The sequence below is a fragment of the Miscanthus floridulus genome, chromosome 14 (assembly GCF_019320115.1).
Source record: "Miscanthus floridulus cultivar M001 chromosome 14, ASM1932011v1, whole genome shotgun sequence".
In the NCBI taxonomy this organism is placed as follows: Eukaryota; Viridiplantae; Streptophyta; class Magnoliopsida; order Poales; family Poaceae; genus Miscanthus; species Miscanthus floridulus.
The window spans coordinates 71,815,580-71,829,225 of record NC_089593.1 but is presented as its reverse complement, the minus strand read 5'-3'; positions in this window follow the sequence as shown (position 1 = coordinate 71,829,225).

Below are 13,646 nucleotides of genomic sequence, written 5' to 3'. Positions count from 1 at the left end.
TAGGCTGCTCCTGTAGCCTCAGTATCTCCCTGGCCCTCTGACTCATCATCCTATAGTCTCTGCCTCTGAATGCAAAGTGTATAAAGTTGTGATGTGGGTCAATGTAGAGCGAAGCATAGAACTGTCGAACCCAAGATGGTACATACAATCCTGTCCAGCCAATCAGATCTGTCAGCCCCAGCAGATATGCAAGGTAGGGGCGAATGTGCTCTCTAGCTGCTACGACTATAGCCTCTATGCTACAAACTCTCTGAGATCTAAAGACTGCTCCACTGTTCAGATATGCATTATAGAAATCTTCTTGGAGCGGTGTGTAGAATCCCTCAGATGCTCTCTCATCCCTCCTCGGAGGAAACCACACCTCAAACTCTACAAACCTTAGCTGCTGAACCTGCTTGGCCGTGGCGGCCCTCAAGTCAAGGTGGGTCACTGGAGGCAGACCCTGTGGTCTAGGCAGTGGACGAGATCCCCTCCGCTATGTCGGTGGCCTCGGTGAGACTAGAACATGGGTATGACCAGAGCGGCATAGCTGGGGCTATGGTGCCTACTCTATCTCCTTGACCTCCTCGGCCTGCTCACCCTCCTGAGTCTGCTCTACTGGCTAGGGCTACTGCTGTGAAGCCCCCTGAGGCTGACCCTCATCAATAGTATAATGTTGTCCTACAACAGTGACAGTCCTAGGTGGACTACCAAGAAGGCACTCAACTCGCTCTATCCTAGCCCTCGATGAAAGCGGCGGATCTGCAATCACAACCCCACTACGAGCACCTCCTCTCTCAGCATGCTTGTGGCCTCTACACTGCTGCTGCTCGAGCTATCTCTGCATCTGGGTACTTCCTCTTCTTGGATGCAATCTTCTTTGTCGCCTTGCCTTTTGGATCTGTAGGTAGGCGAGGCGAGGGCCTTCGATCATCATCTCTAGGACCACCCCCAACATTCTTGGTGCAAGCCATCTGATCTGACAAGAGAAACTGCCGCTAACAAGATCAACTGTCCAATGACACTTTTGAGGCTTGGCCTTAATCCGTACTCACGAGCTTGGCCCTGAGTTAACTGACGACTGCCACTGACACCTTAATGGCACCGACTCGCTGCACGATGGAATAGAAGGATATACAAATAAATACAATAAATCTAATAAATGCGAAACCCTAAGAGCAAGCAATTTAGATTCAAAATAGAAGCGACTGGCTTGCTACCTGAGAAACCGGCGATCCGAGAAGAAGAGAAGCGACCCACGGGGAACCACCGACTTGGCTAGGATTAGGGATCCGAGTCGACAAAGATCGGCGACGCAATGCGGTGAATCGATGACCGAGAGGATGAAGGACACGGGCTCGATGATTAGGGCAAGTGCAATGGCAATGCTGCTGTGGTGGAGCTTGGCTGCATGGCTGGAGCTAGGACTGGGGGTGCTTGGCGGCGCTAGAGAGGTTTGAGCAGCAGGCACGGAGGCGGCTCTAGACAAGGCGCTGTGCGGGAGCATGGCATGGCAAAGCGAGGAGTGGAGGCACGAGGGCGTGCTGGCACGGGGCGAGTGCGGCGGTGATGCTCGTGCGTGGCGGTGCGAGGAGCTCGGCACGGGCTGTCGTGACTACGGCAGCTAGGGCAGAGGCGAACACGGCGACACAGCAAAGGTCTCGGGCGTTGATGTCGGCGCGAGCAAAAATGAATTAGGTCAAACCGCTAGTGATTTAGATTAAATAGGGTGGCCCCATGAGTCAGAAAAGGAAATAGGGAAAGAAATCTGAGTCGCGCATGATTTCTACTGACCGGATGCTCTGGTGGTAGCGATCGGATGCTACCACCTAGCGTCCGGTCGATTCTAGAGAGGTCCAAATCCTCTGGAATCGCGATCGGACGCGTCCAGTGGACACCGACCGGACACAGCCAGAGTCCGATCAACTCAGCCTAATTCTCCTCCAAACGACTGAACACTAAGACGTCTTCTGACCGGACACAGAAAGGCAGAGTCCGGTCACTCCTTCGTAGCAAGTTCACCTCCTGTGAACTGACCGGACGCTGGACATCAGAGTCCGGTGCAGCGTCCGGTCACTCTTTTCCAGCAAATCTTCAATGATCCTTCGCGCTGCCTATTCCCAATCAAGTCCCAACTTGAATAAGATCCAAATAAACACCAATTGGGACTGATGTGAGTGACCTCTCTCAAACCCTCAAGTTTTTCAAAATATTTTGCCTTAGGCTATATTTCTTTTTATGAAAATAGGCAATAAAAGGCGATTTAAGATAAACGACAAAACAACATTCATGCATATGCAATACTGGAAAGTAAATCTAGTTGCTTGTCAAGTTTGATCCAAGGTTAAGCTTCTTCACACGCTTTACGATGGTTATCTTAACCATGTTAGACAAGCCCTATATGCATTGCCATAAAGTAAACATGTAATATATTACAATGCAATGCAAGGGACAACACAAGCTCATCTTTTAGTGAAGTTACTAACATCAAGAACATTGAGCTCATTCCGCAAACGACAAAACGTTGCCTCATCTAGCGGTTTAGTAAAGATATCCGCCAATTGATCCTCGGTCCTTACACCTTCTAGTGATATATCATTTTTAGCAACATGATCTCTTAGAAAGTGATGGTGGATATCTATGTGCTTGGTGCGAGAGTGTTGAACCAGATTGTTTGTAAGTTTTACCGCACTTTCATTATCACACAAAAGAGGTACTTTTTCTAGAACTACTCCATATTCTAGCAAAGTTTATTTCATGTATAATATTTGTGCACAACAAGCACCCGCGGCAATGTATTCTGCTTCGGTGGTGGACAAAGCCACACTATTTTGTTTCTTAGAGGACCAAGACACAAGTGATCTACCAAGCAAATGGCACCCTCCGGATGTGCTTTTTCTATCAACTTTGCATCTGGCATAATCCAAATCGGAATAGCCAATTAATTCAAATATAGCTCCTTTGGGATACCAAAGGCCAATGCTTGGTGTGTGCTTAAGATACCTAAGGATTCTTTTTATGGAAATTAAATGTGTTTCCTTAGGTTTAGCTTAATCTAGCACACATACACACACTAAACATGATGTCGGGCATAGATGTGGTCAAATATAACAAGCTACCAATCATAGAATGGTAGAGAGTTTGATCAACCATGTTACCTCCCTCATCTAGGTCGAGATGTCCATTGGTTGGCATTGGTGTCTTGATTGGCTTACATTCATCCATCTTGAATCTCTTGAGAAGATATTTTGTATATTTCTCTTGAGAGATGAAGATCCCTTCTTTCATTTGCTTGATTTGAAAACCAAGAAAGAATGTAAGCTCACCAATCATGGACATCTCGAACTCTTTCGACATCAATTCACCAAATTCTTTGTAAGAGTCTTCATTTGATGATCTAAAGATGATATCATCAACATATACTTAACAAATGAAGATATGCCCATCAAGCTTCTTGGTGAATAGTGTGGTGTCGACCTTCCCAATGGTGAAGCCCTTCTCAATGACGAAGTTCCAAAGGCGCTCATACCAAGCTCTTGGGGCTTGCTTAAGCCCATATAATGCCTTGGACAACCTATAAACATGAATTATGATATCTAGGGTCTTCAAACCTGGGAGGTTGATTCAACATAGACTAGTTCATTAATAAAGCCATTTAAAAATGCACTTTTCACATCCATTTGATATAATTTCATTTCATGATGCGATGCATATGCAAGGAGGATACGAATGGCTTCTAGCCTTGCAACTGATGCAAAGGTCTCTCCAAAATCCAAACCTTCAACTTGAGAGAATCCCTTTGCAACTAGTCTTGCCTTGTTCCTCACAACAACACCTTGATCATCTTGCTTGTTTCAGAACACCCACTTTGTTCCAATGACTCTTGCACCTTTATGTCGCTCTTCAAGAGTCCAAACTTCATTGCGGGTGAAGTTGTTTAACTATTCATGCATGGCATTGATCCAATCTGGATCTTAAAGAGCTTCTTCTACCTTGGTAGGCTCATAGCAAGAGACAAAAGAGTGATGAGCAATAAATGAAGCAAGTTTTTGAGATCGAGTCATTACACCCTTTGATGGACTCCCTATGATGAGATCTTGTGGATGATCTTGTAGCAGAGGTGTATTTCTTCTATTGACCACTTGAGGAGGAGGTTGTGGAGCATCAACATCTTGTGCTTGTACCACCATTTGATCATGGGAGACATGAGTGTCTTTATTTTCTACTCTCCCATCTTTATCACCATCTTGTGGCACATTCGATGAAGAGGGTGGATCAATCACTTGTACATCATCTTCATCATCTTTTGGCTTGATGTCTCCAACTGGAATGTTCTTCATAACCTCCCATAATGGTTCATCACCTACATCATCAAGATTCTCATGTGCTCCTTGGGAGCCGTTAGATTCATCAAATTCCACATCATATGTTTCTTCAACCAAGCCGGTGGCATGATTAAATACTCTATATGCTTTGGACTTTGATGAGTAACCAACTGAAAACCAATATCACAACATCTTTGGAACTTCCCTTGGTGTTGTCGCTTCTTGTAGATGTAGCATTTGCAACCAAACACCCTAAAGAAGGAGACGTCCGGCTTCTTCCCATTGAGCAACTCATAAGGTTTCTTGCCAAGGAACTTTTGAAGGAATAGGCGGTTTGATGCATAGCATGCAGTATTGATTGCTTCCGCCCATAGAACTTCAGGGGTGTTGTACTCATCTAGCATTGTCCTTGTAAGAGTGATCAAAGTCCGGTTCTTCCTCTCAACTACACCATTTTGTTGAGGAGTATAAGTTGCGGAGACTTCATGCTTGATCCCAACTTCATCACAATAAGCTTCAATGTTTGTGTTGTCAAATTCTTTTCCTATTGTCACTTCTTATCTTCTTGAGCTTCACTTCAAATTCATTTTGAGCTCTCTTGGCAAACTTCTTGAAGCAAGATACAACTTTGGATTTGTCATGAAGAAAGAATACCCATGTATACCTTGAATAGTCATCAACAATCACAAGACAATAGAGATTCCCTCCCAAACTCTTGTATGTTGTTGGTCCAAATAAATCCATGTGTAGGAGTTCTAGCACTCTTGTGGTTGACATGAAAGCTTTTGTTGGATGGGTATTTGCAACTTACTTGCCGGCTTGACATGCACTACAAAGCTTGTCCTTCTCAAACTTCACATCCTTCAACCATCTCACCAAATCATTCTTCATAAGCTTCTTGAGTGAGCTCATCCCAACATGAGCAAGTCTTCTATGCCATAGCCACCCAAGTGTTGTTTTGGTGAAAAGGCAAGTCTTCAAGTTAGCATCTTCGGAGGTGAAGTCCACTAGATATAAGTTGTTATATCTAAATCCTTGGAATATCACTTGATCATCATCCTTCTTGGATACAACAATCTTCTTCTCGGTAAACAAGCATTGGAAGCCAAGATCACACAATTGTCGAACGGATAGCAAGTTCAAGCTCAATGAAGCAACATATAGCACATTGGAGATGGAATGATCATTTGATATTGCCACTTTGCCCAATCCTCTAACCTTGCCCTTTGAGTTATCTCCAAATGTAATTCTCTCTTGTCCATCTACTTCTTCATCAAGTGAGGTGAACATACGAGGATCACCGGTCATATGTTGTGTGCAACCACTATCAATAACCCAATGACTTCCACCGGTCTTATAGTTCACCTGCACACAAGAGATTCAAGCTTTAGGAACCCAAACTTGTTGAGGGCCCTTCACCTTCTCAACAAGTGACTTAGCAACCCAAATCTTCTTAGGCCTATTCTTGTTAGGAGGTCCTAAGAACACGACTTTCATCTTTCCACTAGAATCCTTTCTAAGCATGTAGTGAGCATTGAAGGCAAAGGGTCTAGCATGCTTGGGCAAGGGTTGTGGTGGTGGAGTTTGGCACTCATGAGCAAAGTGGCCTTCTTGTCCACACTCAAAACATCTCTTTGGCTTTGGCTTTAGCTTTAATTGTTGTTGTTGGACTTGAGCCCTCTTCTTCTCTACATTTGCTATATATCCAATGCCACTTCTATCCATCTTCATGACGGTGTTCATAAGTAGCTCATTTTGAAGATATTTGCCTCTTATGAACTTGCTCAAACCAACCTTGAGATGCTCTTTCTCCAACTTGAGCTTCTTGTTCTCTTCCTTAAGAGCATCATTGTTCTTCTCTTCCTTGAGCTTCTTGTTTTCCTCTTTGAGCTTCTCATTCTCAAGGATCAAGTCACCATCATGATCAAGGGTTTCAAGTACAATGGTGTTGTGGCTTTTGATTTCTTCAAGATCTTTCTTGAGCTTTGCATTGTCAATCTTTAGCTTGACAAACTCATCATAATCATCGACCTCAACCACTTGCTTGCCCTTGCTACTAGAACCTTGCTCAATTCTCTCAATGATCAAGTCGTCACATGATGTAGCTATATCAATCTTAACAACATGGTTAGTAGCATCATGTGGCTCATTGGATAGAAATTCTTGAGCAATAACAAGATTATCATGATTAATCTTAAGAGTAGTATATTCATCTTTTAGCTTGTTGTGGCTAGTGATGAGGTCATTGTGCACCCCCTCAAGTTTATCATGTTTATCTTTAAGCTCTTTCTTAGAGGATTTGAGCTCCTTGAGTTTGGATGACATAGCATCATTTGTTTCTCTAAGCTCAACATTAGCCTTTTCTATTGCTATCACATTTTGCTAAAAGTGAATCATTCTTAGCATCTAGTTTTTTCATTTTTAGCTCTACTATTTCTAATGATCTTAGTGTATTGTCTTAGTATTTTAACAAGATCATCATATGAAGGTGAATCATCATCATCATCGCTATCGCTATCATCATCACTAGCTTGCTCATCATCACTACTATCATCATTATTAGTTACCTTGCGTTCACCCTTGGCCATAAGGCATAGGTGTGTAGAGGATGATGGCGGTGGTGGCGGTGAAGATGAGAGATCAATAGCTATGGCGACCACTTTCTCATTGTCACTATCATCATCGGATGATCCACTAGATGAATCAATGTCCGTGAGCCAATCACTGACAATGTAGGCCTTTCCACTCTTCTTCTTGTGGAAGTCTCTCTTCTTGCCATCTCTCTTCTTGTATGGCTTGTTCTTCTTCTTTTCATCTTCTTCTTCATTGCTTGAGTCATCTTTCTTGCCCTTGAACTTGTTCTTGAACTTGTCTTTCTTGGGCTTGGTGCATTGGTGTGCTAGATGATCAAGTTCACCACAATTGAAGCAATCCATTTCGGAGATTGGCTTTCTCCTAGAGCTTGTGAAGAACTTCTTCTTCTTCGCCATCGAACTTGATGCCACTCTTGTTTAGCTTCTTTAGCATCTTGGCGGTTTTCTTCACCATGAGAGCAAGGCTTTCATCATCAACTTCATCATCACTTGAGCTCTCATATTCAAGCCTTGCTTTGCCCTTCTCTTGGCTAGCTTTGAATGCTAAGTCTTTTTCTTTCTTCTTTGTAGAGGATGAGCCATCTTGAGGTGTGATGTGCATGTACATCTCATGAGCATTGATCTTCCCCAAGATATGTGTCGGTGTAGCGGTGGAAAGATCACCTTGATGTAGCATGGTCATAATATGCCCATATTTGTCAATGGGAAGGACACTCAAGATCTTTCTCACAACGTCGGATGGTGACATTTGAGTAAGTCCAAGCCCATTGACTTCCTCTACAAGAACATTCAAACATGAATACATTTCATTAGCACATTCTTTAGGAAGCATTTCAAAAGAGTTGAGCTTTTTCATGACAAGATGATAGCGTTCCTCACGCTCACTTCTTTGTTCCCTCATGGAGCGCACAAACAGTCCGACCATAGTGCATGGGTGTCTTTGTGGTTCCTTACACGGTTGAACACATCTTTGCAAATGCCTCTAAAGATGGTGTTGCGAGCCTTTGCATTCCATTTTTCATAGTTTCACTTCATCGCCTTGAAGTTGTGCAGGAATTCCTAGGTCTTGGGAAGCCATGTGAGGCGGCTCTAAGTATTCCAACGTCTAGAGCTTCTAGGTATGCCTCCTATGCGAATTTTCCAATATGGAAAATCATCCCCCTCGAAGATAGGAGGAGGTCCATCCCCATGAGACATCTTGCTCTAAGCGGTTAAGCTTAAAAATGAGAGCACGTGGCTCCGATACCAATTGAAAGGATCAAGATGCCCAAGAGGGGGGGTGAATTGGGCTAATTCTAAATTTACTTTCAATAATTAAATCCTATTGATGGCCCAATTAACCCCTTGTGCCTAGAAAGTGTTTCTAATATTCTATCACATAAATAGACTTGTAACCTAAGTTCCTAATCCTACTCTAGCATGTCAATTCTAGGAATGTAAATGACAAGAATTGAATTACTCAAAGTAATGCTCAAAGTAAATGCTCAAAGTAAAGAGAGGAGAGAAAACGCGGCGATGTTTTGCCGAGGTATCGAAGAGTCGCCACTCTCCACTAGTCCTCGTTGGAGCACCCACGCAAGGGTGTAGCTCCCCCTTGATCCACGCAAGGATCAAGTGCTCTCTACTGAGTTGATTCTTCGACACTCCTATCGCGGTGAATCACCCACAACCGCTCACAACTTGAGTTGGGTCACCCACAAGCTCCGCTGGATGATCACCAAGCTCCCATTCACCACCAAGCCATCTAGGTGATGGCGATCACCAAGAGTAACAAGCACAAACTCTCACTTGACCATGCGAAGCCTAATGAGAATGGTGGATGCACACTTTGCTACTCTTGATTCACTAATGAGGCTACTCTCTTGGATTCTCAAATCTCAATCACCTCACTAGGACCTTGCTCTTCTTTGCACTCACAAACGTGTTTCTTAGTTGTTGGAATGAGCAAAAGTGACTCCACACACGAGTGGAGCTTCTATTTATAACAAGGGCTGAAAAATGAACCATTATGTGCCTCTGCGGGGTGACCGGATGCTCCGGTCATGTTGACCGGACGCTCCGGTCAGTTCAACCTGCATACCAATGTTTAAGTGTTGACCAGACGCTGGCAGGGTCTAGTCCCATTTTTCCCTCACTAGATGCTTACTGTACTCGACCGGACGCTGGATCCTCAGGGTCTGGTTAGAATTGACCGGACGCGTCCGATCGCAGATTCACTCTTCTGGAACCTTACTGGAGTCGACCGGACACTGGACCTCAGCGTTCGGTCACTCGACCACTCAGCCTCCGATCGCACCAGACGCAATCTCCTTGGTCAAATGAATTGACCGGACCCTGCGGCCAGCGTCTGGTCGCACCGGAGCCAGGGTCCGGTCAGTATTTGACCCTCCATTCACTTCTAACTCTCGATCATATGTGAATGAAGTTTGCTCCATAGGATCTAAGGGCTTTGTTGGAGCTACCTAGTGCTAGACTTAGCAAGTGTGCACCACACCTAACTTACTAGACTCACCTAGGTCAAGCTACCCATCCATACCCTCCTTAATAGTACGGCCAAAAGAAAAAAAACAAAGTCCTAAACTACTCTAAGTGTCTCTCCAACTCCAATTGACACTTAGAACTAGTCATCCTTAACCTTGTCGTCCATCCTTTGAAAACCGAAATGATTTCCATCGTAGGGGCATGACATCCATGATTGCCCAATCGATCTCCATTACCATGACCTAACTTAATTGCCTCTGCAAAACACACGTTAGTCATAGTAATCTTGTATTGCCATTAATCACCGAAACCCAACTAGGGGCATAGATGCTTTCAGGGCTAAACGACCATGTAGATGAACAGTGGCTAAAATATAAATTTCTAACCTCCAGCTAACATAAAAAGTTCAACTTTTGAACCTAGATCATGAGACAAACTAGCTCAACGGAGCAATGGCGGTGGCGACGGGAAAACAGAGCAAGGAAATGGGGACGAACGACGACGGCTTAGGCTAAATAGCGTGGCTCAGAAGCAAGAAGAAGCCACAAAGGAGCCTTCCCCATGCCAGCGCGAAGCTGAGGACGGCCATGCGCACGCCTGGAATCAAGAAGAAGGCCGCCGGCGATGAGGTGGCTTCCATGGGCACTGTTCCCCATATTTACAGAATTGCCATTTGCCAGAATCTTCAAATTACTCCCAAATTTATGTAACAACTCGAAAATCTCCAAAAATAAAAGTTGCTCAAAATTCAAAGTTCTACAACTTTGATTTTATAACCACCCCCTAATTCTATCTATATTTTAAAATGAAAATTTGAATTCAAAAAGGGGACATTTAAAGAATTACTGCCTTTTCAAATTACTTCAAATTTTATAAAACAACTTTGAAAGCTCCAAAAACCAACTTTGTACAACTCAACAAGCTCTACACTTTTGCTTTAAGACTCAACCCCAAAATGTGCTCAGATTTTGAAATGGGTTTTTCAAGGTAAAACTAATCACTGGAAATCAGGGTTTTTGGAAATCCAAATTAACACAATTGTTTTGAAATTGATTCAACCATACAAGGCAACACATATAACATAAATGTAAACTTGTTTTAGTGTATGCATATCAAAGTTTTCACTAATACAAAATGATGTACAATGCATATGATGACATGGCAAGTTTTAGTATTTAAAACACCTGGGGTGTTACAATCCTTCCCCCTAAAGGAAATCTCGTCTCGAGATTCAAAGTCATAGGGTAAGTAATGGAAAAGGAAATGTGTCAATCCAAAAACATCCAAAACCCGTTCATTAAACAGCTAAGGTTCCTTTACAAACATGGTTCATAACAACAGAGCAAAACTAACATTCTTCTATATTGACGCAAGAAACTCTGGAAATTTTTCTAACAAGTAATGTTCGGATTCCCAAGTAGCTTCTTCTTCTGAATGTTGATTCCATTGTATCTTGTAGAACTTGATTGTCCTCCTTCGAGTAACGCGATCTTTCTGATCCAAAACTCGGATAGGATATTCGAAATAAGTCAAATCTGGTTCAAGTTCCACTCCTTCAACCTCAACATTCTGCTTAGGCACTCGGAGACACTTCTTCAATTGAGAAACATGGAACACATCATGTACAGCTGATAGATGTTCTGGTAATTTCAAGCGATATGCCACTTTTCCATACATCTCTAAAATTTGAAATGGTCCAATATATTGAGGTGCCAACTTGCCTTTAACACCAAAACGGGTAACTCCCTTCATTGGTGATACCTTCATATATACAAAATCTCCCTTGTTAAACACCAATGGTCTACGTCGTTTATCCACATAACTCTTTTGTTGGGACTGAACTATCTTCAAATTACTTTGTATTTGCCTAACATTGTCTTCTATTTCTTTCACAAGGTCAACTCCAAAGAACCTACTTTCTCCAGGTTCAGACCAACTCAGTGATGTTCTGCATCTACGACCATAGAGTGCTTCAAATGGAGCCATTCTAATGCTTTCCTAATAACTGTTATTGTATGAGAATTCAGCCAAAGGTAAGCATTCATCCCACTTATTGGAGTAGTTAAGGACACAACACCTTAACATATCTTCAAGTACTTGATTGACTCTTTTAGTCTGACCATTAGTCTGCGGATGATAAGCTGTACTATACAGTAGTTTGGTACCCAATGAAGAATGCAATTGTTTTCAAAAGCTGGAGACAAACTGTGTACCCCTATCAGACACAATGGTCTTTGGTACTCCATGGAGGCTCATGATTCTTGCTAAATATATCTTGGCATATTGGATAGTGGGGTATATACTCTTAACTAGAAGAAAATGTGCTGATTTGGTTAGTCGATCTACAATTACCCATATTGAGTCAAATCCTTTTGATGTCTTGGGTAGACCAACAATAAAGTCCATACTAATATCCTCCCACTTCCAAGCTGGAATAGGTAATGGTTGTAACTCTCCAGCGGACCTCAAATGTATAGCTTTCACCTTTTGACAAGTATCACACTTGGCTATATATCTAGTAATCTCTATCTTCATTTTAGTCCACCAAAATCTTTGTTTCAAGTCATGGTACATCTTGTTGCTTTCCAGATGGATAGATAACCTAGTAGCATGTGCCTCTTCAAGAATTGACTGTTGCAACTCAGGAACTTTTGGTACCACCAGGCGATCCTTGAACCATAGCACACCATCATCATCTATGCTAAAGCATTCCGCTTTTCCATTCCTGACTCTTTCCTTGATATGGGCTATACCCTTGTTTTCTTTCTGAGCAGCAACAATCTGGTCTCGAATATTGGCTTCAACAATAATGTTGGTCAAACTACCCTATTAAATTACCTCTACATTCAACTTTTCCATCTCTTGACATAAAGTTAATCCCATTGTTCTTACTGCTAGACAATTGCAATAACTTTTGCGACTGAGGGCATCTGCAACCACATTTGCTTTACCAGGGTGATAATGTACCTCCAAGTCATAATCTTTAATCAGTTCTAACCATCTTCTTTGTCACATGTTCAATTCTGACTGAGTAAAGATATACTTTAAACTCTTGTGGTCTGTATAAATATGGCATGTATTACCAAGCAGGTAATGCCGCCAAATCTTCAAAGCATGGACCACAACTGCTAACTCCAGATCATGAGTCGGATAGTGTTCTTCATGTTGCTTTAGTTGTCTAGAAGCATAGGCAATGACTCGGCCTTCTTGCATCAATACACATCCAATACCAATACCCGAAGCATCACAATAAACATCAAATGACTTCTCAATATCAGGTTGGGCTAATACTGGTGCAGTGGTTAACAGTCTCTTCAAAGTCTAGAAAGCTTCTTCATAATTAGATGACCAGACAAACTTGACTTTGTTCTTCAACAACTCAGTGATGGACTTTAATACTCTAGAGAAATCTGGAATAAAACGACGGTAATACCTCGCCAATCCTAGAAAACTCCGAACTTGATGAACTATGGTTGGCGGTTTCCAATCAAGCACATCCTTAACTTTGCTTGGATCAACAGCAACTCCTTCAGCTGATAAGACATGTCCAAGAAACTGTACTTCCTTAAGCCAAAAATCACACTTGCTGAACTTGGCATATAGTTGATGTTCTCTCAAGCGGTTCAGAATAATTCTGAGATGTTCCACATGTTCTTCCTTATTCTTGGAATATACTAGGATGTCATCTATAAACACCACTACAAACTTGTCTAGCTCAGGCATGAATACTGAATTCATCAGATACATGAAATGAGCTAGAGCATTTGTCAAACCAAAAGACATTACCAAATATTCATATAATCCATATCTTGTGGTAAATGCCATTTTGGGAATATCTTTAGGCTTAATCTTGATTTGGTGATAGCCTGACCTCAAATTTATCTTGGAGAAAACTTTGGCTCTGGCTAGTTGATCAAAAAGCAAATCTATCCGAGGTAAGGGATACTTATTCTTAATAGTCACTTCATTCAACGGATGATAGTCAACACATAATCTTAGGGTCTCATCTCTCTTTTTCACAAAAATAGCAGGACATCCCCAAGGTGATGAACTAGGTTGGATAAACCCCTTATCAATCAATTCTTGCAACTGAGTCTTCAACTCGGCTAATTCCTTGGGTGGCATCCTATAAGCTCTCCGAGAAATCGAAGCTATTCTAGGTTTTCAACTCTATGTTAAACTAGACATCCCTATTAGGTGGTAGACCGGGTAAATCTTCAGGAAACACATTAGGAAACTCACACACTACCAGGATATCTCTAATCTC